Below are 17,632 nucleotides of genomic sequence, written 5' to 3'. Positions count from 1 at the left end.
ATGGGAAGACAAATATTGCATGTTCTCATTCATGTGGGAGCTTTAAAAGTTGATCTCATGGAGGCAATGAATAAAATAGTGGTTACAAGAGGCTGGGAAGGGTAGAGGGAAGGGAAAATCAAGAAAGATTGGTTACTGGGTGTATTAGTCTGTTTTCACACTGCTATAAAGAACTGCCTGAGACTGGGTAATTTGTAAAGGAAGGAGGCTTAACTGACTCACAGTTCCCCATGGCTAGGGAGGCCTCAGGAAACTTACAATCATGGCAGAAGGTGAAGGGGAAGTAAGGCATGTCTTACATGGAGGCAAGAGAAAGAGAGAGAGCAAGGGGGAAACTGCCACACACTTTTAAATCATCAAACCATGTGAGAACTCCCTCACTATCACAAGAACAGCATGGGGGAAACCACCCCCATAATCCAATCACCTGGGGATTATAATTCGGCATGAGATTTGGGTGGGGACACAGAGCCAAACCATATCACTAGGTTCAAAAATACTGTTAGATAGAAGGAATAAGTTCTAGCATTCAATTGCACAGTAGAGTGACTATAATTAACAACAATGTACTGTATATTTCAAGATAGCTAGAAGAGAAGATTTGGAATGTTCCCAAGAAAAGGAAAGGATAAATGTTTGAGGTGATGGACATTCCAATTACCCAGATTTGAAAATTACACACTGTATGCATGTATTGAAATACCACATGTACCCCATAAATATGTACAATTACTCTGTATAAACAAAAAATAGTGTAAATCTCATATGTAGCAGATAGGAATATAAATAACTAAAAACCTTGTGTAAGATAAAAACTTGGCATTGTTTATTAATAGTTTAAAAGGTGCATACTAGTTGGGTACTTGGGGATCTATTGTATTAGTCTCTCTCCTTTTGGGTATGTTTGAAACCTCCTATATTAAAATATTTTTAGGCTAGGTTCACACCTGTAATTCCAGCACTTTGGGACGTTGAGGCAGGAGGATCACTTGAGACAAGAAGCTTGACACCAGGCTGGGCAACAAAGTGAGATCCCCATCTCTACAAAAAATAAAATAATTAGCCGGGTGTGGTGTCACCCACCTGTAATCCCGGCTACTTGGGAGGCTGAGGTGAGAGGATCGCTTGAGTCCAGGACTTTGAGGCTGCAGGGAGCCATGATTGCACCACTGCCTGGGTGACAGAATGAGACCCTGTCTCTAAAGAAAAAATTTTCTTTTTCTTTTCTTTTTTTTTTTTTTTTAAGATGGAGTCTTACTCTATTCCCCAGGCTAGAGTGCAGTGGTGCAATCTCTGGCTCATAGCAACCTCCGCCTCCTGGGTTCAAGCAATTCTCCTGCCTCAGCCTCCTGAGTAGCTGGGACTACAGGCACGCACCACCACGCCTAGCTAATTTCTGTATTTTTAGTAGAGACGGTTTTACCATGTTGGCCAGGCTGGTCTAGAACTCTTGACCTCAAGAGATCTGCCCTCCTTGGCTTCCCAAAGTGCTGGGATTAGCCATGAGCCACTGCATCCAGCCTGAAAAAATTTTCTCTTAATGTTTTTGAAGTATCCAATGAAGATAAAAATATGGTAGATGATAAATGATATATCATTACATAAAGGTAAAATCTAAAGTAATAACACAGAACTGAAATAAGGAATGTTGCCTTGTTGTTAAAGTTTTGTGCCTATGATGACCTAGCATATGAAATTATAAAACAAATTTCATTACTGAAGTAATTTAAATAATTTCTTACTATACATATTAATAGATTTATGTTTGTAAATGCATGAAATATCTCTGAAAAAATAAATAGAAACTACTAAAAGAGTCTGTCTCCCAGGAGGGAGAATGGATATTTGGAGGAAAGGAGAAAGGAGAATTACTTGTCACTGAATATCCCTATTGATCCTTTTGAATTTTTGTCTAATTAAATAGACAAACAAAACAAGCACACACACACAAAAGACAATCCAATTTAAAAATTGGCAAAGTATCTGAAAATATATTTCTCAAGGAAGATACACAACTGACTAAAAACACATGAAAAGATGCTCAACATCAAAACCACAGTGACATATCAGTTCATAGCCACTTGGTTGGCTAGAATCAAAAAGATAATAACAAGTGTTGGCAAGGATGTGGAGAAACTGGAACCATCATACACTGATGGTGGAAATGTAAAATGATGCAGCTTCTTTAGAAAATGGTTTAGCAGTTCCTCAAAATGTTATATATGTATATATCTCCAAGATAAATGAAAACATATGTCTACAGAAGAACTTGTACATGAAGGTTCGTAGCAGTATTATTCACAATAACCAAAAAGTGGAAACAACCTAAATATCTGTTGACCCATGAATGGATACACAAAATATAGTTTATCCATATGATGGAATATTTCTTAGCCATAGAAAAGAATGAAGTACTATTACCTGGCACAACACGGATGAAACTGGAAAACATTAAGCTAATTGAAAGAAGCCAGACACAAAATGCCACACGTGATGTGATTCCACTAGTATGACATATTCAGAAAAGGTAAATCCACAGAGATAAAAAATAGATCCATGGTTGTCAAGGTCATGGGATGGGGGAGGTGGGAATTGGTGATGACTGCTAATGGGCAAGAGGTTTCTTTTAGGGTAGATGAAAATGTCCTAAAATTAGATAATCATGATGGTTGCACAACCCTGTGAATATACTTAAAAAACCACTCAATTGTGCACTTTAAGGGGGTGAATTTTATGGTTTGTGAGTTATATATCAATAAGCCTCTTATTTTTTAATAAGTCACTCAATGTTTCATTCCCCTGCAAAACAGTCCTGAGTTTTACAGCAAAGACAGGGAGCAGGAGGAAAAATTGGGAAGGCCTAACTGCCATTTATTGAGTGCCTCCCATTAGCCAGGCACTGTGCTGGGCATTTATACATACCTTAAATTATTTGAATCTAGGAGTATCTCTAGAGGAAGGAATGACTATCTTCATTTTACAGCTGATGAAACTGAGACACTTGGCAGAAAGTGATAGAGGCAGGATTCAAACCCAGGTCCTCCCTCCCGGGGCCTGGCTATGAAGGCTCCCACCACAGATTATCCCGCTTTTTAATCTCATCTACCTGGAAATGGGATGGTGGAGACGGTGGGCACCACCTGGTCTCAGTCTCTGATGCCCTGTTCTACTGAGCTCCCCTCTTAGGGCTGGGAGTGGGGTGGGGGATGTGCAGATAAGCTCAGCCCTGGCTGTTGAAAACCTGTCTGGAGCTCCAGGCTGGCAGGCTGGGTATATTTTTATCACAGGTCACAGGGAATTTCCCGAGTAGGGGATCGCTACCAGTTCATTATTCATAGCAGGGCAGGAGTGGGAGGCTGGGGCTGGTGGATGGTGGCTGGTGGCAGCTGTGCCTGAGGGCTCCTGCAGGCATTTTCTCCATGTGACAGTGCTCCCACCCTCCCTCCCCCTCACCTGAGTTCTGTCCAGGCACTGCTAGGTGCTTCACAAAGGTAACCTCATTTATACACACTATCTCATGAGTGACTTGTAAGATTGTCCTAATCCCCACTCTACTGAGGCACAGAAGGATTCAGTGACTTGCCCAAGGTCACACAACTAATACATGTGATAGGGCGGGATTTCAGATCGAGGTGGGAGAGGGGCATCAGTGGAGACCCCTCTGCAGAAGTGACATCACCTCTCTAGACTCAGTCTGTCTCCACCCCTGACCCCTGTGCCCTCCACTCCAGCCTCCCCACATCAGCCATCCCACCTGCCTGAACTCTTGGAGGTCACTCTTCCAAGCCAGTCAGTGGACGTGGCAAGGTGCACAGTCATTCTGACCTAACAGATGAGAAAACTGAGGCCCAGGGCTGGAAAAACCATGGAGCAGCACATCAGCGGCAGGCACCAACCATAACCCAAGTCTTCTTCCTTCCAACCGAGCATTTTCTCCATAGCAGGCAGGCAGAGAAACCAGTTTTCCAGATCAGCCTGGAAAGTTTGAGATGAAGGCCTTTAGCCATATCCTACCCACAAGAGCATAGGGCCCAGTGGGGAGGAGTCTAGACCTCAGCAGCTTCCTCCACTAAGAGGATTCCCTAAAGGCTCAGTGCTTCCTGCACTGCCCCCCACCGCACCCACCCACTATGCCCACCAACAGCTAGGGCCTTGCAGAGATGCAGGAGATGCTGGAGAGCATCAGTTCCCAGGTAGGTGGCAGGAGCAGCCTCCAGATGCTGGCACTGGCTCCAAGTATACTGTATTCCTGCTGTCTTGGGCTTCTCCAGCAGCTGCAGGCACCTTGCTCCTCCTCCTCTGGCCTCCCTCAGGACGCAGGCTGTTGCCTGGAGCCAGGCAGTCCGTGGAAGCCGCATCCTCTGTCCCCAGAGACAGCTCAAATGACCATTAAGCCCTGAGCAGATGCAGGCAGTGGTAGGCAAGGGCTCAGGGCAGGAAGCATTTTGTTCTCTGCTAATTGGCCTCCTATGGTCACCAGAGAGGGTCTGGGGCCTATAAGGGAAACAGCCACATCAGTTCACCATGGCTGCTCTTCCATGGTCCAAAACCTAAGTGCTCCAGGCCTGGTGGGCAAGCAGACGTCTGGACAGACCACACCACATAGCAGGAAAGGTGAGAAGGGAGTTTCACAGCCCAAAGGACCTCCCTGGGAGGTATAGGAGGGCCAGGAAGCTTGGGGAGGGGGTGCGGTGGGAAGTGGGCACCTTCTAGGCTCAGAAAGAGCTTCCCAGCCCTGTTGCTCTGAGACTTTGGGCTCTGCTCAGCCCCTATTATGGCCGCTGAGCCCACTTCACCAGCTCAGACTCATGGGCCCTTATAAAGCATCTGTTCCCCCACCCTCTCTTATTGTGCCAATGGGGAAGCTGAGGCTCAGAGAGAAAGAAGGCTGTATTATGCAAATCAGTGATAGAGCTGAGATAAAGTTCCACTCACGCCCCATCCCTCACTCTGCCTCTGCCTCAGGACTTCAACTTAGAGATATCAAGTCATAAGAAGGCAAGGCTGTGGGCTGCACCTCTGTTTTCCCAGCCCCAGTGTCTGCTTAGTAAGTGCTTAATAAATGTTTTTAGATGGATGATTTCCTGATCTGAGCAACTCCTCAGAGATAAGTTGAGCTTTGGAGAACCACAATGGCTGCTTTGAGGTGGGCCAGCTCCTGGCTTTAAGCCCTTGGCCTTGACCTCAAGGCTGCCTGTATGTTCCTAGATTCCTCCTAAAGTCACCCACTGCCCAGGTCTCCATTTCCTCTACTGCCTTGCTCAGCTCCTGTCCCCCTCCTGCCTTTCCTTGCTCTGGTGTCAAGGAAGTTGCAGCTCAGGGAGATTTATGTTAATCAGCCTCTGGTTTCCGTCTCCCCCCAACTTCAGCTTCAGACCCTGCCATGTCTTGAGCCCCATCCAACAGGGTCCACCCAAGTCCTTGCTGGAAGGAATCAGGCACTGGAAAACTCTTCAGGCAGTCAGAGACAGGGACTGGCCTTTGAAATATCTGGGTTTGCACTTGGGACCCACTCACTCGCCTCCCTGACCCCACTTTACTTAGAAATTCTACTTTCGTAATCATTCTGTCTGCCCCACTCAGATCTTCCTGCCTGTTCTCACACCACTCTCTATCCTGACAGTGACACTACAGGGAGAGATTGCTGTTACCTGCATCTTACAGATGGGGAAACTGAGGCTCAAAGTGGTCAGATTGCTTGCCCAATGTTAAACGGCTAATAAGTGTGTGAGTTGGGATTTAAACCAGATTGTCCGGAATTTCTTCTTTTGTTTTTTTTTTTTGGTGGAGTTTTGCTCTTGTCACCCAGGCTGGAGTGCAGTGGTGCGATCTCAGCTCACTGCAACCCCCACCTCCCGGGTTCAAGCGATTCTCCTGCCTAAGCCTCCCGAGTAGCTGGGATTACAGGTGTGTGCCACCATGCCTGGCTAATTTTTGTATTTTTAGTAGAGACAGGGTTTCACCATGTTGGCCAGGCTGGTCTCGAACTCCTGACCTCAGGTGATCCACCCACCTTGGCCCCCCAAAGTGCTGGGATTACAGGCGTGGGCCACCGTGCCTGGCCGACTGTCTGGAATTTCTACGTAATTCTGACTGCTCATGAAAACAATGAGGCAGAATGTTGGAAATCTGGACAGTTCTAGACCCTTTAAGATGTTAGCTCTAAGAATCTGTGATTCTTTGCTTTTCTGCCCCTATCTGAGGGTCTGGATTTGTCCTTAAAGGCAGGCCTGGTCAGATCCCAGTACAGGATGACAGACACTTAATGAAGGACTCTTGATCATATATCACAGGCAATCAGAGCTCAGATGGCTGTTGGAGATGAGACTACCTCAGAGGAGCAGGTACTGATGGGAAGGCAGAGAGTGGATGCGCCCATCTCACCTTTTCCCCACTGTCAGCCTCAGCCGACTTTATCCCCAGCTGGACTGGCTCTCCTGAGGGCCCTCCCTTCCTGGCCCAGGGCCTAAGACAGACCTGGGAGGGGCAGGCAGGATCATAAAGTAATAGCTAAAGTAATACTATTAATAGCAAAACTTATATGCCAACCCCGGTTCTAAGTGCTTTACACATAGTAAGGCACAACCCTTTGGGGTAGAGAATATGATTGCTACTTTACAGATGAGGAAACTGAGGCACAGAGAGGCCAGTGGCATGCCCAAAGTCACATGGCTAGTAAATGGGAAACCAACCCCAGGCAGCCTAGTCCCCCAAACCTAAGCCCCACCAGCCTGCAGTTCAATGCTGCTAACAGGAGACCAGGTATGTGGGGTGCTGGAGTGGGGGCCCTGGCTCTCCTCCCATGCTCTGTTTCTACCTGATCCCCACTTGCTGGGTTCTCTCTAGTATGGGCCTTTTTCCTTGTATCTCTCACCCTTTGCCTGACCACCACCACAAGCATATTCCCCAGGCCCCTCCTTGTACTACTCCCACTCCTACCCCGAGGGATGAGGGTGTTACTGCCTGGGACTGCATTCTGCAAGACTTAGTATTACTGCTTCTACTGGACCCAAAAGTCAGCTCAGCACTCTTGTCAGTGCCCACTGCCTACCTCATGTCTAAGCTTACCATGCCCTTCAGGTACCGCCTCGGTGAGCCTGACTACCCTTACTAGGGCGTTCTTGGCATCCATGTCAGTTTTCCTAGTTATTCTCCTCCCGCTGTGCCTACCCCACCCCTGGGCCCAAGCCAAGCTGGTTTCATACCTGAGCTCCATGGATCTGGTAAGATAAATTCCTACTATGTGACAGACATCGTGATGGGCACTGTGATGGCAGCCATTTCATTTGATCCTCACATCAACCTGGTGGGGGGGCAATTCATAGCCCCAGTTTACAGAGAAACAAACTGAGGATCAGAGAAATACTCACTGAGTTAAGTGGTAGAACTAGAAGTGAACTCAGGTCTGCCTGATTCCAAAGACAGAAATTGGGCAACAGGAATAAGCTGAACTAGGGGCAGGGGAAAGACCTGGAGGCTGGGCAACTGCAGTGTGGGCTTGGCAATAACCTGTATGAACCTCTGAGAAGGCTGGGGAATGATAACTGGCATTTGGGGAGCACTTCCTGTGCGTCAGGCACTGTGCTGAGTGCTTTATTCACATTATCTCCTTGAATCCACACAAGGTCTCTGTGATATAGATATTACTATTCCCCTTTTATAGAAACCAAGGCATAGAGAGCTTAAGTAACTTGCCTAAGGTCGCCCAGCAAATAAGTAGTGGTGTTAGAACCTGAACGCTGCCTGTTCCACTTGTTCTTTCCACCTGTCACAGAGACAGGGATAGGTGACTGACTGGTCCTGAGGAGTTCAGAGCTCAGATGACTGACCAAGTACCCGAATACTGGGTTGAAAGAGCAGCCAGCGAACTGTGAGGTACCACAGCAAATGTGCTCCAGCTGGGACAGAGGCCAAATAGCCAGGAAGGGGAGTTTTGCTGGGAAGAGGGGAAGGGAATAGGAGAGGCTCAGGCCAAGGTGCTCCCAGGGGTAGCCATGGGAGGAGAGTTAGGCAGGGAGCCCTGCAGAAAGGGATCAGCTGCCTGCCTAGGAAGTCAGGGCTAGCTGAATCAGGGCTCCCAATCTGAATGACTTTAAGAAGCCAGGAATAGAGGGTCTGAGCCAGGAGTCAGGAGCCAGCAGTGGCCAAGGCAGTTTGAAGGAAGTGAGGGAATAGGGTTCTTGCTGAGCAGGGAGTCTTGGAGAGGAGCATGCAGACGACCATTAGTGAAAGCCATTCGAAGCACCAGCCCGAGCTCACAGCTCATTCAGGGAAACAAGACAGAGATGCCAATTCATCTGTATATGCCAACCCTTCTCTGCCTATGGTGGAGATCGCAGGGACAGACATGATGTGGGGTTAGCTAGCAGAACCAGGCATTCCTGGCTGAGGGCACAGCACACAGAAAGGCCTGGCACAGAAGCCGCATTTGTAAATATCTAAGGAATTGCACCCACACACCCAGCCGCGTGAACACACATAGCCCCTCCCTCTCTGTTATGCTCAAACTCCTCCATCATCTCAGCTGGATTTTAATTGTTTACACATTTGCCTCCCTTACCCATCAGATTAGGAGCGACACAAGGCACAGAAACCTGTCTTCATAGCCACAATGTACTGGGAGCCGTCTACATGCTGGCCACATTACATACCTTGCTTCTTTCCATTGTCCAAAAGCGCCATGTTGTATCTTACTGAAGTCCGTATGCCCGGGGCCTAAATGGGTGCTAGGCCCCAGCGTGTTCAGTGTAGATGCCAGTGGTAGGAACAAATGAAGAATGAGTGTAGGCTTTGGTGACTAACATTGGTCACTGGGGTGAGGCCCCAAGGTGGTATTCAGTGGTGGGGTGTGGAGGGGCGTGTGCGCATCTATCTGCCAGTCCCCACAGCAGCTGACTCAGACCCCTGGGGGCCTGTGTGGAGGGAACGATGGGGCCTGCGACTGAGTCTTCCTGAGTTTCCCAAGGACTAGGGGGAGACACCATGAGCTCAGCTATGCTTCGTTCCCTTGGGATCCCCATGGTGAATTCCATTCCCCCCGCCCCCACCCCACATCCTCCCAGCTACTCTTCCTTCCCTAGCCCCAAATGAAATCTCATCAGCATATTAATAGGACATTATGGTTTCTAATGAGGATCCAGAAAACATTTACAGAGCAGATTAAAGACAGCTCCACCCCATTAAACAGCCCAGAGCCCTGGGGTTGTGGGGAGGGAAACCCTCAGGTTGGGGAGGGACAGAACTGCTGGAGGCAGGGTACTGCTTTCTCTGCAGGCCTGGAGAGAGGGAAGGCAGGATGAGAATACAGGGAGAAGAGGTGGGCTTAGATCCCGACCCTGCTCATCCACTCCCCCCACCCTTTTTTTCCTGAGTTCCCAGTAAAGAGTTGGACTGGCAGAGGAATGGCATTGCGGCTGACTTAGTCCCAGAAGGCTTCTCAGGGTCAGGTCTGAGATTTGGTGCTGACAAGTCTAGCACACTCTCTGGGACTCTTATCCAGGCCCAGCCCCAGCCCTAATTTCACCCAGGCATGGGGGTAGCAAGACTGGCCACAGTGCAAGCAGCCTCTCTGCCTTTTCACTTCAGTCAGTCATAACTCAATGAACATATAAAGAAGACCCCACACTGATAGGCATTGACTATGTGCTGGACACCAAATGGGGCACTTGCCCACCTGAGATTTCACTGAATCCATGAGACAACTGCACAAAGTAGAGATTTTCAATCTGCTTTAGACACGAGAAAATGGGGCTCAGAAAAGAAAAGCAACTCGCCCAAGGTCACACAGCAACTCTGGGATTCTAATTCCAGTCTGTAGGGATTCTAAAGTCCACATTCTTTCCATTATGCCATGAGGTTTAATTAGCACCTCCTCAGTGTAAATGACCTACCTGTGTCCTGGGCTTCACCTCCCAACCTCCCACTCCTTCCGCAGAGGCTGAGCGGTATCATGGAAAACATGAAATAGCAGAGACAGAAAGATCTAAATTTCAGTTCCAGCTCTGACATGATCTGGCTGTGTAACCTCAGAAAATCTCACTTTACATGCCTGTCTCCCTTTTCCCATCTGTCAAAAGAGGCTGGAACTCCAAGGTCCTTGTGAAGATTCAATGAGAAGCGCTTTGTAAACATGGATCACTGGCCTACTCTCTATATCTCATGTTTTCTCTCTGTCAAGTGGGGTTAAAGTCACCAACCCTGACTGTTTTAAGGTAGGCTGGGGGAAGCTGTGGCAGGATTCAGGGACATAGTGCAAGCAAATGTAAGGGTTATTGCCAGCAGCCCTCTTTGTCCTCAGCCAAGCTAATGGAAGCATCCTGTGCCCACAGCAGAGCAAACCAGGACACCCAAGGGAGCTGGGCCAGGCTAGGACCCTAGACTCAGGAAAGGTGGCAGAGGCAGGAGTCTGAGACACTCCTTGGAAGGCATTTCTGAGTGTTCTGCAGTCCTTGAGTCTTGGCTCCTCAAGCACAGGCCACTGACAGGAGGGTTGCCTACCCTGTGACAATAGACCCCCTTGCCACTACTCTCCCCTTCACATAGTCTGCTCCAGCTGTCCAGACGTCCTCAGTCACTCAGGCACACTCCAACCTCATGGCTTTTGTGCTTGTGCTTTCCTTTGCCTGAAGCACTCTTCTTCTTATATCCTCAGGCTGGCTGTCTGAGGGCCGTTAGGTTTCTGCTGAAATGACTGCCATATTTAAATGTCCACACCTAAGTGTCCTACTACAAGCAGTAGAGAAAATGTGACCCCAACCCCAGCACTCCTACTCCCCTTCCCACTTTATTTTTCTTCAGGGCACTTATCAGCTTCTCACATGCACTATCACTTTCTTACTTGCCTTCTTCGTCATCATCAGCTCCCATCTATGGAGGCAGGGATCTGTGTTTTGCTCACTGTGTCTCCAGTGCCTAGAATGGTGCCTGTTTATAAATAAATATTTATTGAATGAATGAAATAGCCCAGTACTCCTCCAGTTCAGGCCTGGGGTTGAGTTCTCTATGTATGGGCTAGATTTTTTTTTCTGGAAGAAAAAAAATTTGCTCTGAGTTTGGTTACTTATTCACTTAATGTGTGTGTGTGTGTGTGTGTGTGTGTATGTGCACAAGTGTGCTAGGGTACTATTCTAGATGCTTTGGTTATAGCAGAAAACCAGTGTAGGGGCCACGGGAAAACTTCCCCTTCACCCTCTGAAGGTTTGCTGAAATATCAACTCACAAAAGGCAGGCTAACTGGCGGGGGAAAGGCATACAATTTATTCATGTGTACATGTGTAGACAGGGAGCATCACAGATGATTACCCAAGCCCACAATGGGGTGCAGAAGCTTTTATACCATCTTGAGGTTACAGAAAGAATGGGAGCTTCCTTGAGGCATGGCCAAAAACAGGTCATGGTGGTAAATCAGGTTACGGTGGCAGGACAGGTTATGGGACTGGGAGAAGAGGAGGCTTGAGGAGCAAAGGTGGTCTCCTTAGGTAGATGAACCCTCACAGATAGCAGCCCTCAGAGAGAATAGATGGTAAATGTTTCTTTCAGATCTTTAAGGTATGAGACTCTCAGCTCATCTTTCCCAGATCTTGACAAGGGAAGGCCTGGCTGCATCAACGCAGATTCTGCACAGATGCAAATCGCCCCCACAAAAGACAGCTTTGCAGGGACACTTCTCTTTCCTGGCTCCCTGACAGCTGGCTCAAAATATGTCAAAGAAATCTATTTGAGGGTAAAGCACTTTGATTTCCTTCACCAGCCAGATGTGGTTCCTGCCCTTAATGAGTTTCCATTTGGGGGAGTAGGAAAGACTACAAACAAGCTGATTTAAAAGAATGCTCAGTGCTGCGAAGAACAAGAAACAGTGTGATGAGCTGGGGAGTGACCTGTGGTCAGGGAAGGCTTCTGAGAAGAGTGACATTGGAACATTGGTGAGGACATTGGTGATGAGATGAAACCAGCCAGGTCAAATTCCAGAGTAAAACATTTCAGGCAGAGAGGCCAGCAAGGGCAAAGGCTTAGAGGCAAGAGCACAGGCCATGAGGCAAGAGGTCTTGGGCTTGATCCGCATCTCATGCCATTCCATTTTGGAAGATGTCTTGGAAAGCCAAAGTAGTATCACACCTGGAACAAGTGTATTTATGTATGTGTGGTGTGTGAGTGTGACTGTGGGGTGATGTTACTACAGTGTGTGTCCCTAGACAGATGGCAGGATACACACAGTGTGGACAGCAGCTCTCTCAGTTCCTGGGGAGAGAAAAGATGGTGGAGCCAGGCGTGGTGGCTCACGCTTATAATCCTAGTGCTTTGGGGAGCTGAGGCAGGAAGATTGCTCCAGGCCAGGAATTTGAGATTAGCCCAGGCAACATAGTAAGACCCTGTCTCTACAAAAACTTTAAAAAATTAGCCAGGTGTTGTAGCACATGCCTGTAGTCCCAGGTACTCAGGAGGCTGAGGCAGGAGGATCGTTTGAGCCCAGGAGTTTAAGGGTGGATGACAGAGTGAGACCTTGTCTCAAAACAACAACAACAACAACAACAACAACAACCAGCTTGGAAGCATGGTGGGAAAAGAACAAAACTTGGAGTCCAGAGGCCCAGGTTCCAGTCCAGGTTGCACCATAGACTCAAGGAATTTTGGCTAAGTCCCTCCCCTAGAGAGTGCCCTCCTTAGGCCTGTGTCTTTTCATAATAAGATGGGGGTGGGATGGGGGAGGGTGGTGCTCAGCAGTGTTCAAAGTTCCCTTCCACCTTAGGCAGTAGACAGCAGGGGCAGCCTAGATCACCAAGTAGCACTTTCCACAGACTGTGGGTCTCAGTGGGCACTGCCAGCCTCCCCACTTCCTTTGCCTCTTCCCTTTGCTTCTCACTCGAAGGATGTGGCCTCTCCTCAGTCACAGCAGTAGTGGCAAAGGTGGCAACAGGGGAACTGGCATTTGAAGGTTGGAAAGGGTAGATGGCTGGGTCCTACGCTGGCTTATGCCGGGGTCCCCTTGGCTTCTAGTCTTTGCGGCTAGCTCATTTCTTCCCTTGCTGAGGAGGTCCGTTCTCCAGACGCTGGTGCACAGATGCCGCACTTCTCGGGTTCCCCACTGAGCCCTGCTGAGCCAAACTCCAGCCTCGGCCCTGGGACTGCTCCCTTCCCCCACCGCCAGCACCAGCGCCAGGCCCCCACCTCCCCACATTGCTCTCATTGCTCTTCTCTGAACTGCCTCCAGCTTGGCTGCATCGCTGCGATAATGAGGTGTCTGCAACTGAACGCAGTGGGCTAGGCGGGGCAGAACAGCAGACCAGAGGCCCGGGAGACAGGCTGGAGCAAGCTCACAGACTGCCCCAGCTGGCCCCAGATTCCACCAGGTGCCCCCGACCCACCCCACCAGCCTCAGTGTCACCCTAGGCCCACTCCCAGGGACAAAGGCTTCAAATGAGGAGGAGAGATCCAGTGGTGAAAAATGCAGCTCCACCATGATGCCGATGATGCTAGGAAGAATGTTGGGTTTCAAAGGGATGCCCCGCTAACAACCCCTCATATCTGGACAACGTGTCAGTGTTTACGAGGCACTTTTCCTCATTCTGCAAATGTTTACTGAGTGCAGACTCTATGCCAGGCCCCATGCTGGCAGGGGGAAAATGAGGAACAAGATGTGACCTGGCTGCCTAGTATGGAAACGGATGAGGAAATGGGCCAGGACAGAATGTGGGGGTGGGAGTCCGGACAGGGGGTAAAACAAGCCAGGGGAGGGGCTGCCCAAGCCAGTTGGGAGGGCGATGGGGGTTGGGGGAAGACAGGAAAGTCTCTCAGAAGAGGAAACACTTTGAGCAGCTCTGAAGAATGAGAAGGAATTAACCAGGCAAGGGGGAGTGAGGGCAGGCAGCGGTGCTCTGTGCTGGGGGAAAGGGTCTGAGAAGCCCAGAAGACATCTTATTTAATCCTCAAAACACCCCTAGAAGGCAGGCATTCTGGTTTCCATTTTACAGATGGCAAAACAAAGGCCCAGATGCAATGATAATGCTTTGCCTGTGGACAGTGTTAGAGAGCTTGAAAAAGTGGTTTCTCATCCACCCTCTCACTTTCTGCTCACACTCACCCTATGATGTGGGGATTGTATCAGCACTTCACAGATGGGGAAACAGACTCACAGAAGAAAAGTGGCTAGAGACAAGTCTCCAGCGTTTCCCAAGCTTGCCCAAGTTTCCCAAGTTGGGGATCAGCAATGGGAGGGATGGGGGACTTGAGGGAGGTGGAGCCATAAAGCTACACCTCTTGCTCCTCCCCTCAACCCTTGGCCCTGCCTACCCTATCCCATACCCTCTGCCGTCCCCCGCTTTGCCCCAGCTGATCTTCCCCATAGCTACAGCAGAGTTTAGATGAGAAACCACTTGTCCAGAGCCCCCATTCAATGAAAGAGGATAGCTGGGGTACTGGTATTTTTGTGAATTATTCAGGAGCTGGGGCTGGCAGGATGGGGGCTGGGAGGAGGGTGGGAGCAGGTGTCCCCACATGTCAAGCATGGCAGCTGCAGAGGAAGTAACACCAGAGGCCCGACCCTCATCAGCTGCCTGGTCTCTCTCTCTCCACCCTGAAAAAAATCTCAAGCTTGCAGTGCAGGGGGAGAGAACCCTGGGTAAGGGTAGGTGAGGGGAGGGAACTGCTCCAGGGGATTGGTAACAATAACTCACACTCACTGAGTGCTTACAATGTGCCATGACTTATCTCCCTTACTCCCCACAGTAACCCCATGAGTTAAAGGCGCTATTATTGTTCATAGTTGTTCTATAGATGAGAAAATGAGGCTTGGAGGGGTGAAGTCACTTGCCTAGCATCACACGGTGGCAGTTCCAAGCTTCAAACCCAGGTTTGCTCATTCCAGAGCAAGCGTACCCTTTCCACTGTTCTACCCCATGGACTTGCAGCTCAGGCCTCTGGGATTTGGGCCCCAAAGTCCCCTGAGGGACAACCTGCTCCTCTGACACTCCCTTTTTAGTGATCCCCCTGACTGCTAAGGGCCCCACTGAGGTTTGAGATCCAATCTCTCCTCTATTAAAACCAAGTTCTGAGGGGCTGATTATGTGCTTCTTCAAATGTAGTTACCAGGTGTAGAAATGCAAGTGGATGGGAGAGAGAGCCTGGGGCCCCAGGCAGGGGCGTATCCTTAACCTGTTCGTCAGAGGCCTTAGAGTGTGGGAGGTGTTTTAAGGTACTATTAAGGAGTGCAGCCACTGGAGTTAGAAGTGCCAGATTGAGCAAATGAAAAGACAGCAGGCCTAGTTAAGTTTCAATTCCAGACAAACAATGAATATTTTGTAGCGTAAGTATGTCCTTTTTCATATAAGTATGTACTACAAAAGTATTCATTTTTTATCTGAAATTCAAATTGAACTTGGGGGTCCTGTATTTGGCCCAACTAAAGTCAAATGACCTGGGTTTAAATACCAGCCAGTTCTGCTACTACATAGCTGCATGACCTTGGGGAAGTTACAACCTGTCAGTGCCTCAGTTTCCTCATCTACAAAGGACTGCTGAGGTGTTAAAATGAAGTGATAAAGACTACAAAGCCCCTCACACAGTGCATTCAATATATGTGAGCTGTTTTCACTTTTTCTTCTTCTTTCTCCATGGATTCCTCCAGACATTCCTTTTGCTTCATGCTTTTCCTGGTCTGTGCCCATACATGGGGTGGGGCGATCATTACATAGTGATGATGGGGGCAGAAAAGGGCTCACATTGTTTATGTTCCTACTATGTGTTTATCACTGCTACGCATTCTTCTGAACTCCTTGAGCCCCCAGAACCCTACGTGGTATTTATTATTATTGTTCCCCTTTTACAGTTGAGGAAGCGGAGGCTTAGGATGATGAATGCACTTGCCCAAGGTCACTCAGCGGACCCTAGACTCTGGGCCTATCTGCCCCGACCACCTGGCTCCACTTCCGCACCTTCTGCATCTCTCTTGAGTGGGTCCTAGGTTCTTGCTTACTGCAGGGAAACCCCTGATGAGGTTTGGGGAGCATGGATGAGGAGCAGAGCAACCTGAGAGAGCAAGCCTGGGGCCCTCCTGGCAGATGAGCTCCCTGGGTCCAACTAGAGCACCATCACTGCCCCCACCACCACGCATCCCTCCCCAGCTCAGCCCATGATGATAACTCTAGCCTGCGGAAAAGTGCAGTTCTATCCGATATGCCCAGTTGCACGTCCACTATGCATGCTAATCAGTGGCCAACGCTTGCCAACAATTTGCTTCAGTTCTGGGGCTCACTCTAGGTTTATTTATTTTTTATATTTATACTTTGTGTGTGAAGATGGCTGAATTGAAGTGGAAGCAGGGTCTGGGAAAGAGGCCCTGCAGAAATGGGAGGAGCAAGTTAGAAGCCAGCAGGGAAGTCAAGGGTCGTCTTTGCCATCCCACTGCCTCCTGACAGGAATGTACCTAAGGGAGAACAATGTTTCAAAGATAACACTGAACCCTTCTGGAGTATTCTTGGCAGCCTTGGTAGTGGGCACCTCCCATCTCCCAAGGCTGCCAGGAATACTCCAGGAATACTAGCAAGGATTAGCAAGCCCAGGATAAAGAAAAGAAATTCAAGGCTCTAGAGGGTAATGTGATACATTAATTCTTACAACCCAAATCTGTTGACTGTAGACAATACAGATTGAAGCATTGTCTTGCCTCCTTGCCTTGTACTGAGGAGAAATTCAGGCCATAGTGGGAAAGGTACCCAGCCAGCAGAACATGATGAATTTGAGGCAGACCCAGGACCAATACCCAGGCCTGCTGATTGCCAGCCCCAAGCTCTCATGACTGCATCGCATAGGGAGCTGGCTGGGAGGGAAAGGTCTTTCCCCTTTCCCCATGTGTCCCAAAGTAAGATGGCGTAAACCACCTGAAAGCTCTTCTCATAGAGTTCTCCTTAAATTCTTGGCAATTGCCTACTTACATCTCCCCAAGTTCCTTCCAACTAAGCCTAACCCTTTCCCTTTGCTTCTCACTTTAAAGGAGATGGCTCCTCCAGCTCTGCTGTCACACCAGGGCCTGACATATAGGAATTGCTCAGTAAACATTTGCCCTATGATGAGATGAATGAACAGGGCAACTTGGCAGTACTTGTAAAGGTGACGATGAGCACGCACACGCAGATCCAGCAAAACCCCAGAGAAATGCTAACACACGTGTCCATTGGGAGACACATATAAGGGTGTTCACAGCAGCACTCTTCCTTTTCTTCAATTATGCAAAGCTACCCACAGGTTCATAATCAGGAGACTAGATGAATAAGTCATAATGTATTTATACAGTGGAATACCATTACAGCAGTGAAAATGAATAAACTCCAGCTACATGTGTTAACTTGGACACATCTGAAACATCCATATTTTATTTCTGCAGCTGAATGATGGTGAAAGCGAGCTGTTGCATCAATCTTGAAACCTTCATGTGTGTCTGAAATATTTCATAATGAAAATAAATGAAAAGAAGAAACGGATGAATGAATGAATGAATGAATGAATGAGTGAATACTGCTTCCTCTCAGCCAGAGAGCTGATTCTCCTGCCTTTTCTTTGTTTTATGTGTATGTATCTCTCTGAGACTTAAGAACACTTTGGAGTCAACCTAACCTGAACTGGAACGCTGGCTCTGCCCCTT

The sequence above is a fragment of the Hylobates moloch genome, unplaced genomic scaffold (genome assembly GCF_009828535.3).
Source record: "Hylobates moloch isolate HMO894 unplaced genomic scaffold, HMol_V3 SCAFFOLD_7, whole genome shotgun sequence".
Taxonomy (NCBI): Eukaryota; Metazoa; Chordata; class Mammalia; order Primates; family Hylobatidae; genus Hylobates; species Hylobates moloch.
This window is presented reverse-complemented; position numbering follows the sequence as displayed.